The 12931-nt window shown below is 48.1% G+C and overlaps 1 pseudogene; it reads left to right on the top strand.

Moving 5' to 3' along the window:
* Nucleotides 1-238: 238 nt before the first annotated feature.
* LOC104747277 (serine/threonine-protein kinase VIK-like) lies at nt 239-12837 on the top strand (annotated as a pseudogene).
* The last annotated feature ends 94 nt before the right edge of the window (nt 12838-12931 follow it).

The following is a 12931-nucleotide window of genomic DNA, read 5'->3' as shown; positions in this document are numbered from 1 at the left end:
ACCAAAAACGAATTTATAGTTAACACTAACGTTCTAAGACCATGTGCATCAGCGTATTTTACTTCCATCCCACATAATTAAAATGTTAAATTTAAATTGAAATGAATGAATTATGAATGGGACGTATTTACAAACGGGACGTATTTTCGTCTGTCCTTCACAACACGTGGCGGCGTTTAAAAAATCTCATTTTTTTTTTTTCTTTTCTGTTCTCTCAATTTACCTGAATCGGGTTGAGATGAACTCTGATCCACCGGCGGCTGGTGACGGTGGCGAACAAGCCGATGCTGCGGGAACGAGCGTGCCTTCACCGTCAAATCATACGACAAACAAAAGGAGAATATCTTCAAATCTGATTTTGTGTTCCTCCCTTCAAATCTCTCAACTTTGTTATGATTCTGAATCTGAAAATTGTTTTTTTGGGTATGAAGCCTTTGGCTGATGCAGAAGGAGCTAGGAAACAAAAGATGATTGAGCTGCTGAAATCTCATGGCGGTTTATCTTATGTGAGTTTTTTTGAATTTCCTTCTGATCTTTGTAATGTACTAATGTGTATTGCTTTAGATTAGACATTGTCCGTTTTGTTTCATTCTTTAGGGTAGGTAGTGTGATTGCTATTGAAGATGAAAAAGCTCAAAAATTTTAGGAACTTTCATCTTCTCTCTGAAGTAGCTGCTTACTATAGTGTTGTTCGTTATACTTGTTTTCAGAGATTCAAAGAGACGTTTAAGTATTTCAATTACTCGTCCCTTTTTGTATCTTGCTGAGTAAATTCTTGATGCAGGGTCAAAATGGAAGTCACTTTGAACCAAAGTCTATGCCACCCACCGATTCCAAAGAAATGTGACTGGGAAATTGAACCTGCTGAGCTGGATTTCTCAAATGCCGCAATGATTGGAAAGGTTTGTATTTTAAGCATTCTCTGTGTTTAGTTCAGTACGATGGAGTTTGTGTAGTGAGCTTCTTTTGGCTGATTGGAGGCTGATCGCATGTTTTAGGGTTCCTTTGGTGAGATTGTGAAAGCCTATTGGAGAGGAACACCAGTAGCTGTGAAACGTATTCTTCCATCTCTTTCAGATGATAGACTTGTTATGTAAGTTCTTATTTCTCTCTCTTTTATATTTCAATTGCTTTTTCCTAAGTTTCTTGTGTTTCATACGTTCCATATTGATGCAGTCAGGCCTTCAGGCATGAGGTTGATTTGCTAGTTAAGCTTCGTCATTGTTGATGTCCCTTTTGGTCACAATTAATATGTTTAGTTCGGTCAAAGAGGGTCGAAGTTCTCTTTTATTATATTGGTGTCGGAACACAAAAGACGGGCTACAACGCGACTTGAACGGGTTACAAAAGTAGACGAGGATAATAGACGAGCTGATATCTCGTCGATTCTCCAAGCTATGAGTTTGGAACCGTTGACTTTTGCTTGGACGAGCTAAGCTTTTTGTACTTGCTGCACGAATTCTCCTGCTTTTTCTCCGATCCCCCTTTCTACAGGCCGTACGCCCGTATTTATAGGGAATCGTGTCGGTTCGTCTAGGAAAAATACCATAATACCCTCTTCTCTTAAAAGGGATATTTTGGGCTTTTTCCTGGGCCGGGCCCTTTTGTTGGGGTTGGATCCACCCCTAACAATAGTCCCCCCCCTCGCCTCTAGTTCGTAGTCTTTAGGCGAAGGACTGCGCGTGGGAAGATATAGAATAGCGCGTGAAGGTGCAGTTTCCAACGTTTAGGGTCGAATCGTCGCGTTCGGTGCTTGGAGCGCGTGAAATCCGGAAGTTGGATCGTCATGGAGCGCGTGCTGCAATGATGGCGTTTCTGGATTCTTCTTTCCCCCCCTATAAATATCGCTTCCTCTCTAATCTTGTTATCTTCTTCTCGTGTTTTTGGTGCTTCCGTCGTTCAGGTATTTTTCCATTCTTCTATCTCGTCGTTATATTGCTTTTAGTGTGTCGTCGTTTTTTCTTTATTATGAATTCCCCTCGATCCGCGTCGTCCAATCCCTCTGCCGGAAGTCACCTTCGACGAGCGACGACTTCTGAATCTAGCGGCTCTACCAGATCTGTTCGTCGTCGAACTCGTTCTCTAAGACCCTCTGACTCGTCTTCGACGGATTCGGATGCGGCTCGATTCGAAGAGATAAAGCGTCGTCTTGCTCCCGGATCTGCAGTCCCTAGCTCCTCAGGGCTTACTTTCAAGATTCCCTCCTTGATAGACGAGCCTTTGAACGATGGCTTGTCTTCTCCTAATTTGGACGATGTCCCTTTGCCAACCGTGAATCTCTTCAATCATATGCCGGCGACGTCGATAAAAATTGATGCGGCAGTTGACGCAGTTCGTATCGGGAAATTAAAAGTTGATGTGACAGTTGTTGCGGATCGTCCCAGGAAACTGAACACGAAACCGAAGATCTTGATTCCGAACGCCTTTCAACGTCCCTGGGATGCACCTTCCGGTTTTATTTGTCTTTCAGAGAAATACTTCACCGAGTGCGGACTCACCTTTCCTCTTCCATCTTTTTTGATGACGTATTTTGCTCGTCGAAAGGCGGCTATTTCCCAATTTGCCCCGGCGACCTTTCGAAATGCTGTCGGTCTTTCGATCATGGCCGAGGCTGCAAGGGTCAAGCTCACTTGTGATCACTTTGAAGAGTTGACGTGTCTGAATCCGTCGAGTCGGGAGAAGACTCCCGGGCTTTATTACGTAGCCTCGGGAAAGAAGACGACGCTCGTCGAGGGTGCCAAGGGTAAAACGTATAACTGGAAAGGCTCATATTTCTTTTTGGAAGTTGCCGCGGGGGTTATGGAGGATCCGTCGATCCCTTGGTTTTCTGGGTGGAACCCTTCACCCGGTAGCCGATCCTTCTTGATTAGTTATCTTCACTTGTTTTCTTTGTTTTTTTTTTTTTAAAAACCTCTCCCCTTTTTTCTTTTTTTTCAGTTGTTATTCCGAGGTGTTTGCTTCCATACCCTTCTTCTTTCCGAGCTGAAATAGACGCGATTAATCTCCGTTGCCCCTTTGTTTGGCCGGGAACCGAGGGTAGAAAGGATCTTCCGCGGAAGTCAGCATCTAGCCGAAGACCAAGGGGTACTATTTCCTTTTTTTTTTTTTTTTTTTTTTGGTAGTACATATATACGTTGCGAGCTTTGTTTTGATATTGTCCCCATTATATATATTTTTTTATTTTAGCTGAGACTATGGAGAAACTGAATTTGAACGTCCCTAATGCATCCGCTCGCTATCGCCAAGCTCCAGAGCCGTCGTCTCGGTCGGCTCCCCGTCAGGATGTTCGTCGAGGTTCCGATCCCCCAGCTGCAGGATCGTCCAAAAAGGTCCCCGCTTCCCCTCGTCGAGCTGTGGATGATCCTTCGCGGACGCGTCAAAGGTCTCCCCCGCCTAACCGCCATACCGGCCCTGAAGAGACGCTCCCAAGGAGGAAGGTGGACGGGACTCCTGGTCGCATTGCCGACCCTCCACAAAGGTCACAGAAAAGGAAAGATGGCCCTGAACAAGAGCCATCTGTCCCGCTGAAGAAGTCGAAGTCGGTCGACTTCAGCTGGGACTTTGCTCATTCATCTGGAGCTCGTCTCTCTTCTGTTGAAAGGATGAAAGAGTCCGATGCTGTCACCGAAGTTGCTCAAGCATCTTTTGAGGTTCGTCGGTTAAATCAATTCGCTTCGCAGATCTTCCTTGAGTGTATTTTAAAACCTCTCCCCTTTTTTTTTTTTTAAACAGTTTATTGCGCGTATTAACCGCATGGCTACCCGCTACGAACGTCGTGTTCGAGACCTGGAACGTTCAGGGGCGTCGAATGAGAGGATTGAGCTCCTCGAGGCTCAATTGGGGGAGGCAGTTCGGTCCAACCAGAGGCTTAGCGACCTTGTGGCCAAGCTCGAACATCACCGGAGTGGGCTTATCAAAGAACGGGATTCTCTTTCGACGAAGCTTAAGGAGTCCGAAGCTTCCTGCAATGGTCTGAAGCTAACCCTTAGCTCGGAGACGAGAAGGCTCAGGGATCGGCGTGATGAATATGGGCACCATGAGCGAATCAATGCCTTTCACGAGGTGGCCGGTCATGTGCAGAGGCTCCTAGCGAAGCATAAAAGCCACGCCGAAGCGGTTGAAGCGTCGCGGGAGAAATTCCTCGAATACAACCAAGTTGTTGGGAACGTTCAAATGCTGGAAACGCTCGCCGCCGAGGGTCGAATTTCCTTGCTTGATGAGGAGCTTAAGGGCCAGGTCGTGGCCGTGATGAATCAGCTGAAGGACGAGGTTGAAGAGTTTGATCTGCCAGACATCTCCGAGGCTGATTTTGACTTGTCTCAGATTTTCGCCGGGCCTCTCCCCCCAATTCCGACTTGGATCGCTTCCCCAATCAGCGGGAATACGGAGGGTCATACTGATGAGGGCGGGGATGAAAGGTCGGAGAGTGGGGAGATCGGGGGCGAAGAACTGGACGAGCAGGAGCAGGTTGACGACCGTCCTTCAGACGGGGTTGAGGCGCAAGTCACCGACCAACCTTCTCATGGAGTCGAGGAGCAGGTTCCGGACTGTTCTGCCGACGGGTTACCTCGTCCTTCCACTCCTGGGCGCGAGTCTCCGGTTGCTGGTCTAGTCTCGTGATCAGTGTTGTCGCCGTGTTGAGGGGTTGGCTCCCTCGTACTATCTTTCTTTTGCCGTGTTTTGGGGTCGGCTCCCTCGTACTTTATGCGCCGTGTATAGGGGTCGGCTCCCTTGAAAACTTTATTCGTCCTTTTGGGGGCATTAATTGAGGGTCTCATTTAATGCTTTATTTTCGAAGCGTTGTTTATTGGATTTATTGGTCTCATTTAATGCTTTTTCCGTTTGGAGACTTGTGGCTGTTGGGACTTGTGCCCCCGTTCTATAAATAGTCTGTGTTTTCCTTCACTCCTGTCTTGGTGAGTTTGTTGTGTTTGTTGTTTTTTTTTTTTTTGTAGGAAGAAGAAAGTTGCTCTGATGCCGGTGACAACTAGGTCAGCGTGGTTACGCAGGGCGCGGGAACAGCTCGGCGTTAGGTCTGACGAGGTGATTCAATCGGAACTCGCCTATTACAACGCTCGCATTCAACGGCTAAGGGCTTACATCATTGCCACCCGTCGTTCGTTCGAGCGTTACTACGACTTATGTCGTATTGACGGGGTTGTGGAATGTCTTGAACCGCTGATCGACGAAGGGCTCTTCTTCCCAAAGTGGCGATGGGATCGGTTGGTGGAAGAGCGTACCCGGCGCGAAGATCTATGTGCGGAAGTGGTAGTTCCCACACTTGAACAGGGCGACCTTGACACCCTTGGTCGGAGGCCGTTCGAGGAGCGGGAGGAGATCGAAGCTTGTCGCGATCGTATCGACGTGCTTCGCCGTTATGTGAGGCAGTTGGAGAGCACAAGTCACTACTTTAGCGAAAGTAGTCGCGTCGATGGGGTCTGTACGTACCTCGAGGACATGGTTGGACGAGGTGTGGCTATTCCGATGGACCTGCTGAAGGATGTGAAAGAGTCGTGCCGCTATTGGCAGACGACAATTGGCGGGTTGGGATTTAACGTGCCTTCCAACGCCGATCTAGGAATTGAATGACTTGTCTTTGGTTTGTTGTTGCTTTTGTTTTTTTTTTTTTTTTTTTTTTTTTTTTTTTTTTTTTTTTTGGGTTGTGCCGTAATGGGGTCGGCACCCGTATCAGACTGTTTCGCCTCTCTTTTTTTTTTTTTTTAACAAGTTAAAATTTCATGTTACTTTCGAGAATTCTACTTTCACTCTTTTTTTTTTTTTTTTTTTTTTGAAAAAGTGCGACTCGTGATGGTCGGCTTACCCTTTTAGTGCGAGTTAGGACTCGGCTTAAAATAACCGGGGGCGACCGTTAATAGTCGGCTTACCCTTTTTGTGCGAGTGCGACTCGGCTTAGAATAATACGTCGGAACGTCGGGTCATTACCGGGCCAGGGTAATAACTAAAATGATTCGCAAATGACGAGATATATTTTTTGAAAAAGAAATTTTATATTACTGGCGGCTGGGTCCCGTAGAATGGGACTGCCTACGTACCCCCCGATCAGGGGGGATCAAGCCGATCGTAGTTCACATTTACATGCTTATTCATACTTATAGAAAGGACGAGCTACACATAGCCGAGCTCGCTTGGTGATTTTCAGTAGTAGTAATGCTTGAGATGCATTGAATTCCAAGACCTCGGCACTGGTTTGCCGCCCATTGTTAAGAGTTCGTACACGCCGGGATGGACGACCTTAGACACTATATATGGACCTTCCCAATTAGCCCCCATTTTCCCGGCATCCGGTTCGGCGGTATTCTCAAAGACCTTGCGAAGGACGAGATCACCTTCGTCAAAATGCCGATTATGGACCTTTTTGTTATAGTACTTGGCTGCGGCGAGCTGATTGTTCTGGATTCGTAGGAGTGCTTTGTCTCGTTCTTCTTCCAACTCGTCGAGCCTATCCAAGAGCATCTGACTGTTGAGCGCGGTGTTCTGAACGAGCATTGTCTGCCGGAGGCTCGAACTGCCGACCTCTGCTGGTGCCATTGCTTCCATTCCGTAAGCTAGGGAGAATGGGGTTTGGTTAGTGGACGTCCTTGGGGTCGTCCGGTAGGACCAAAGTACTCCATCAAGCTCGTCGGCCCAAGCACCCTTCTTGGCGTCTAGTCTTTTCTTAAGACCATCGAGTATGGTTTTGTTGGTAGCTTCTGCCTGGCCGTTCCCTTGTGGATACCTCGGCGTCGACTTGCTTAGTTTGATTCGCCATCTTGCACAAAAATTTTCGAACTGCAGGGAGATGAACTGTGAGCCGTTGTCGGTGATTATCTCGTATGGGAGGCCGTGGCGACAGATTACTTATTTCCAGATGAAGAGTTAGACGTCCCTCGCTTTGATATTTGCGTAGGATTTGGCCTCGACCCATTTAGTGAAATAATCGGTTAGGACGAGTATATATCGCTTTTGTCTGGAAGTTGGTAATGGGCCGATGATGTCCATCGCCCAGCGCATGAAAGGGTAAGGGGCTACTCCAGCTCGTAGCAGTTCGGTCGGCTGATGAATAATGGGGGCGTGTCGCTGGCATTTTTCACACTTGGCGACGAACTTTTCACAATCAGATATCATCGTAGGCCAGTAATGGCCATGCTTCCTGATTCGTAGTGCTAGGGCTCGGCCACCTGAGTGATTTCCTCCAGCTCCCTCGTGCATTTCCATCATGACACGCTCGGTGTCGTCGCCGTGTATGCAAAGCAACAAGGCTCCTGCCGCCGTCCACCGGAGCAAATGGTCTTTCATCAAAGTGTAGTGGGCGGCCTTGGCTTTTAATCTTCGTCTAGCCCATTTATCTGTTGGCACGTCACCGTCGGCTAGGTATGCTCGGATTTCGACCCGCCAATCCGTCGCGTCGCTGCCAGATGCGGGTTCGCACCCTCGGCCTGACCTCATCGTTCGATAAGTCGTCCTTATTTCATTGGGTTGGTGGAGTGTGAGGCACGTCTCGGCGTAATTTTCACTTATGCTCGGCGTATCTATGCTTTCTACCGGGATGATTCGCCGAAGATCGGGATCCGATGTTGAGGCGAGTGCTGCCAAAGCGTCGGCCGGAGCATTGTCTCCTCTGGGAATTTTGACGAGTTCGAATTCGTCAAAGCGCTTTGACAAAATCTTAACGACACTAAGGTAGGCGGCCATAGGTTCGCTCTTGGTGTCGTACTCGCCGCTGAACTGGTTGGCGACAAGCTGGGAATCGCAAAAAAGCCCGTATCCGCTTAATCTGCATTCCGTTAGCGAGCTTAAGACCGGCGATGAGTGCTTCGTACTCGGCGACGTTGTTGGTTGCTTGGAATCGAAGGCGGAAGGACTGCTCCAGAATTTCCCCGGTCGGCGAAGTTAGTCGAATCCCTATGCCCGATCCAAGATGAGAGGACGCTCCGTCCAGATGCAAGGTCCATCGGTCATCTGACGGGTCGACAGGTGTTGATTCGGCCTCCCCAAACGGCAGCTCAATCAAGAAATCGGCGAGTACTTGGGACTTTGCAGCCGGCCGAGTTCGATACTCGATGTCGTACTCACTAAGTTCAATTGCCCACTTTGTTAGTCGACCCGATTGGTTCGGGCTGTGCAATATAGATCGTAAATGTTAGTTGGACAGGACAGCGACAGTATGTGACTGGAGCTTTCTTGCCGACGTGACTACTGCCAGGGCGACCTTTTCAACTGTTGGGTAGCGAGTTTCCGCGTCGTCAAGTGATTTGCTTATATAAAAGATGGGTCGTTGCTCTCCTCGGTCGTCTTTAACGAGTACACCACTGACGGCCGACTCCGAGACCGCGATATAGAGAAATAAGATTTCGCCGAGCTCCGGCTTTGCTAAGATTGGTGGGGTCGATAAATAATTTTTTAGCTCGTTGAACGCGCTGTGACAGGCGTCGGTCCACTCGAACTTGCCCTTTGTTTTGAGAAGCTGGTAAAATGGTAGGCACTTGTCGGTCGATCTGGATATAAAACGGTTTAGAGCAGCGATTCGTCCAGTTAATCGTTGTACTTCTCTGGCGTTCTTTGGTTGTGGTAGATCGATGATCGCCTTAATTTGCTTCGGGTTCGCCTCGATGCCTCGTCTGGTTACCAGGTACCCAAGGAATTCGCCGGATTTCACTGCAAATGTGCATTTGGCCGGGTTTAGCTTCATCCCATACTTGTTGAGGGTGTCGAAGCATTGTCGCAGGTGAGTAATATGATCCTTGGCGTGCTGTGATTTGACGAGCATATCGTCAATATAGACCTCCATAGTCCGGCCGAGCTGCTCGGCAAACATCTTGTTGACTAGCCGTTGATACGTCGCTACCGCGTTTTTCAGACCAAAAGGCATGACCTTGTAGCAGTATGTCCCTCTATCCGTGATAAATGATGTTTTTTCCTGGTCGTCCTTGTGCATCAGAATCTGGTTGTAACCGGAGAATGCGTCCATAAAGGTTAACAGCTCGTTGCCCGCAGTTGCTTCGACGAGCTGATCGATTCTTGGCAATGGGAAGCTATCCTTTGGGCAAGCCTTGTTAAGATCGGTAGAATCAACGCAAATCCGCCACTTTCCATTCTTCTTTTTGACGACTACCGGATTGGCTAGCCACTCTGGATATTTTACTTCCACGATTGACCCGGCACCGAGGAGTTTGTCAACTTCATCGTTTACTGCTTGCGACCGTTCAAGGCCTAACTTGCGCCGTTTCTGTTTGACCGGCTTATGCGTTGGGTCGGCATTGAGCTCGTGGGTCGTGACGCTTGGGTCGATTCCTTTCATATCAGTCACGCTCCATGCGAACGTTGAGATGTTGGTTTTGAGGAAAAGTATTAACTCGTCTCGCATGGCGGACGTTATTTCTGTGCCGATATTCACGCATCGTTTCTTGTCGTTCTCGTCTAAGCTCACCTCCTCGACCGCGGCAACGCCTTGTTGGACGGCAGTCGGCTTTCCGTCTGTCGGTGACGTGCTGTTGTCGCCGACTCGCGGCTTTGATTGCTATAATTTCTTTCCGGTGCGAAGCTTATGCTCGATCAGGAAACAGGCTCGTGCGGTTTGCTGGTTGCCGCGCAACGTGTACACCCCTTTTGAAGTTGGGAATTTAACGCACTGATGGTACGTTGATGGGACGGCTTTCATCTTGTGGATCCACGGGGTGCCGAGGATGACGTTGTAGATTGTCGGCTTGTCGATAACCGCGAAACGGAAATACCTGGCTATCCCCCAACGAAGATCGGCAAAGTAATTGTGCCGACGGACATAAGGTGATCCCCGTCGAAACCCGTCAAAGAGTGACACTCTGGCATAATGTCCCGCTCGCCGATTTCCATTTTCGCCAAGACGTCTCTGAAGATGACGTTGACCGAGCTTCCAGTGTCGATCAATATTCTCGTCACCTCGCTTTCACCGATCAAGAGCTCGACGACCAACGGGTCGTTGTGCGGTAAATCCAAACCTTCCAGGTCTTTTCCGTCAAAGGTGATTGGCATACTTTCAGCCTCGAACCGCGACGGCCAAGACTTCGTCATTTCGGCTTTCTTAGTATAATCTCTGATTGCTCTGACCGAATCGTTACATCCGGCTAGTCCACCCATTATCATGTTGATTCGTCTTATAGTCGGGGGACGATGATCAGGCTTGCGGTCTGTATGCGGTCGTTTTTCGTGACCGCTGTCTTCACGTCGTTCAGCTAGTAGGTTTGGAATTTTCATCTCGTCTTCACTTTGGTCGGCTAATATCTTTGAATCTTTGACAAACTTTCGAGCGATATTTTCAGCGCGCTTGGCATCATTTCGTCCAGGTCGGGCTGTCTTGCTTCTGTCCGGCTCGACGACTATTGCGCCTTTCTTGTATCGTTCCATCAGAATCCTCTGGAGGTAATGACATTCGTCTGTCGAGTGGGTATTACTCTGATGGTAGTCGCAATACGAGGTTGCGCTATTTTCAGCTCCTTCTTTCCGGATATACTTGTTTTCGCCGATCGCAAAGGTTCGGCGAGTTCGATCTTGGTTCTTGGTGAAGTGCTGCCGTGGCTCGACATAATTGACTTTTGGAGCTGCGGCTATAGGCTGTCTGGTTATTGCACTTGCCTCCGAGGAATGCTTCTTGGCGTTGATAGCTTTCTCTTCTTCGAGCCCAATGTGTTTTGCAGCTCGGAGTAATGCCTCGGCTACGGTCTCGACATGTGTCAAAGATAATTCCTCCTTGAATCGAGATTCATACCATAGTGCGTTTCATAGCGCAACGATTGCGGCCGCATCGGGGATTGAGATGTTGACATAAATCTCCTTGAATCGTCCAATAAAGGACCGAAGCGATTCCCCCTTGTGCTGAGTTAAGGCATATAAGTCGGCGTGGGAATTCTTGTCCTCAATTAAAACAGAGAACTGCTTCAGAAACTCAGTTATCAGCTCCCTGATGCTGTCGATTGATCCTGGTGGTAGCCTCGAGAACCAACTCAAGGCGGTTCCCGTCAAATGTTCGGCGAAAACTTGACAAGCTCCTGCGTCGTATTCTGCCGGGCTGAACTGCAATGGGCCGAGGGCCACGCCGAAGGTGAGCAAGAAGTCTCGTGGGTCGACCGTTCCGTCGTAATGGCCCAACCTTGGCTTGACCGCTCGTTTGACCGCTGTTGTAGCGAGTCGTCGAGAGAATGGAGTTCGCTGTGTTGCCTCGAGCATGAGTCCGACTTCGGGTGCCTTATCCGTCGCTTTCCGGATCATTGCGGCCATTTCTTTCATTTGTTGTTTCATTGCTATTAGCTCGGCATCCTTCGTTCGATCTGCCACTTCGGTATCCTGCTCGGCAAGGCGCTGGACGGGATTACGCTCTAATCCGCCGGTCTGCACATACGGCCCTGGCGTTGTCCTTGCTGAGGTGAAGTTCATTGAGTTGAGCCGAGCGTTGTGGAGATGATTGATTTCATCTTGCGAATTGAACTGCGCCGCAGTGAGCGCATCCAAACGGTTGTTTGTTCGCTCTTCCTGCTGGTCGAGGCGCGTTAAGATTCCTCGGAACAGCTCGTCTATGCTAGAGACGGGCTGGTTGTTGAGCAGAGAGAGTTGTGTCGGCGCCTGTGGTGCCTCTGCGGTCGCTGGGGTCGTCAAATTTGTAGCTATGATGAACGTTTCTGGGCTTTCTACCGTCACAACTTTTCTTGGAGCGTCTGGCGTGGGAAGGACTATCTGCTCCGCTTGATCCGTCGCCGGGGTGATTGTTCCCCCCGACGAGCTTGCTTCTTTGCTTCTTTCCTTGTCAATTATTGTCATCCTATCCAGTCGGTGTAGGTCCGTTCTTCAATTTTTCAGAAAACTTTGACTTGGCTCCCCCTACCTGGCGCGCCAAATTGTTGATGTCCCTTTTGGTCACAATTAATATGTTTAGTTCGGTCAAAGAGGGTCGAAGTTCTCTTTTATTATATTGGTGTCGGAACACAAAAGACGGGCTACAACGCGACTTGAACGGGTTACAAAAGTAGACGAGGATAATAGACGAGCTGATATCTCGTCGATTCTCCAAGCTATGAGTTTGGAACCGTTGACTTTTGCTTGGACGAGCTAAGCTTTTTGTACTTGCTGCACGAATTCTCCTGCTTTTTCTCCGATCCCCCTTTCTACAGGCCGTACGCCCGTATTTATAGGGAATCGTGTCGGTTCGTCTAGGAAAAATACCATAATACCCTCTTCTCTTGAAAGGGATATTTTGAGCTTTTTCCTGGGCCGGGCCCTTTTGTTGGGGTTGGATCCACCCCTAACAGTCATCCTAACATAGTGCAATTCTTAGGAGCTGTAACCGAGAGAAAGCCTCTTATGTTAATCACTGAATACTTGCGCGGGGTAGGTTCTCGCTATCAAGTATCAACTGTCTTTTATCTCTGCAAATTCTTTTCTTGGCTAACTAAATGATCCATCTAATTTTCACAGGGAAATCTTCATCAATACCTCAAGGAAAAGGGCGGTCTTACTCCAGCAACTGCTGTCAACTTTGCGTTGGATATCGCGAGGTACTTGAAGTTTTAACATTCGAGATATCATGTGAAAGTTTGTTCAACATAGTTGTGGTTTCTAAAAATTGTTGTTACAGAGGAATGACGTATCTTCACAATGAGCCAAATGTTATCATTCACCGAGATCTTAAACCAAGGTAATCAAAATTGCGTCATAGCTCCTCAGTTTCTTACTTCAAATTTGCTGTTTGTAAAAACTGCTTCTTGTATTTTGTATTTCAGGAACGTTCTTCTGGTTAATTCCATTGCAGACCACTTGAAAGTTGGAGACTTTGGGCTAAGTAAACTCATAAAGGTTCAAAACTCTCATTGATGATTAATTAGTGATCATTTCCCTATTGATTTGTTTGTGTTTAGTGTTTATGCTTCTGCTTGTGGAGCAATCTTGATTCGTTTTGTTCTGTATT

This window comes from Camelina sativa, chromosome 15, assembly GCF_030686135.1.
Source record: "Camelina sativa cultivar CO46 ecotype springtype chromosome 15, ASM3068613v1".
Taxonomy (NCBI): domain Eukaryota; kingdom Viridiplantae; phylum Streptophyta; class Magnoliopsida; order Brassicales; family Brassicaceae; genus Camelina; species Camelina sativa.
Note: the sequence above shows the minus strand (reverse complement) of the source record. Positions and strands in the feature narration are given on the sequence as shown.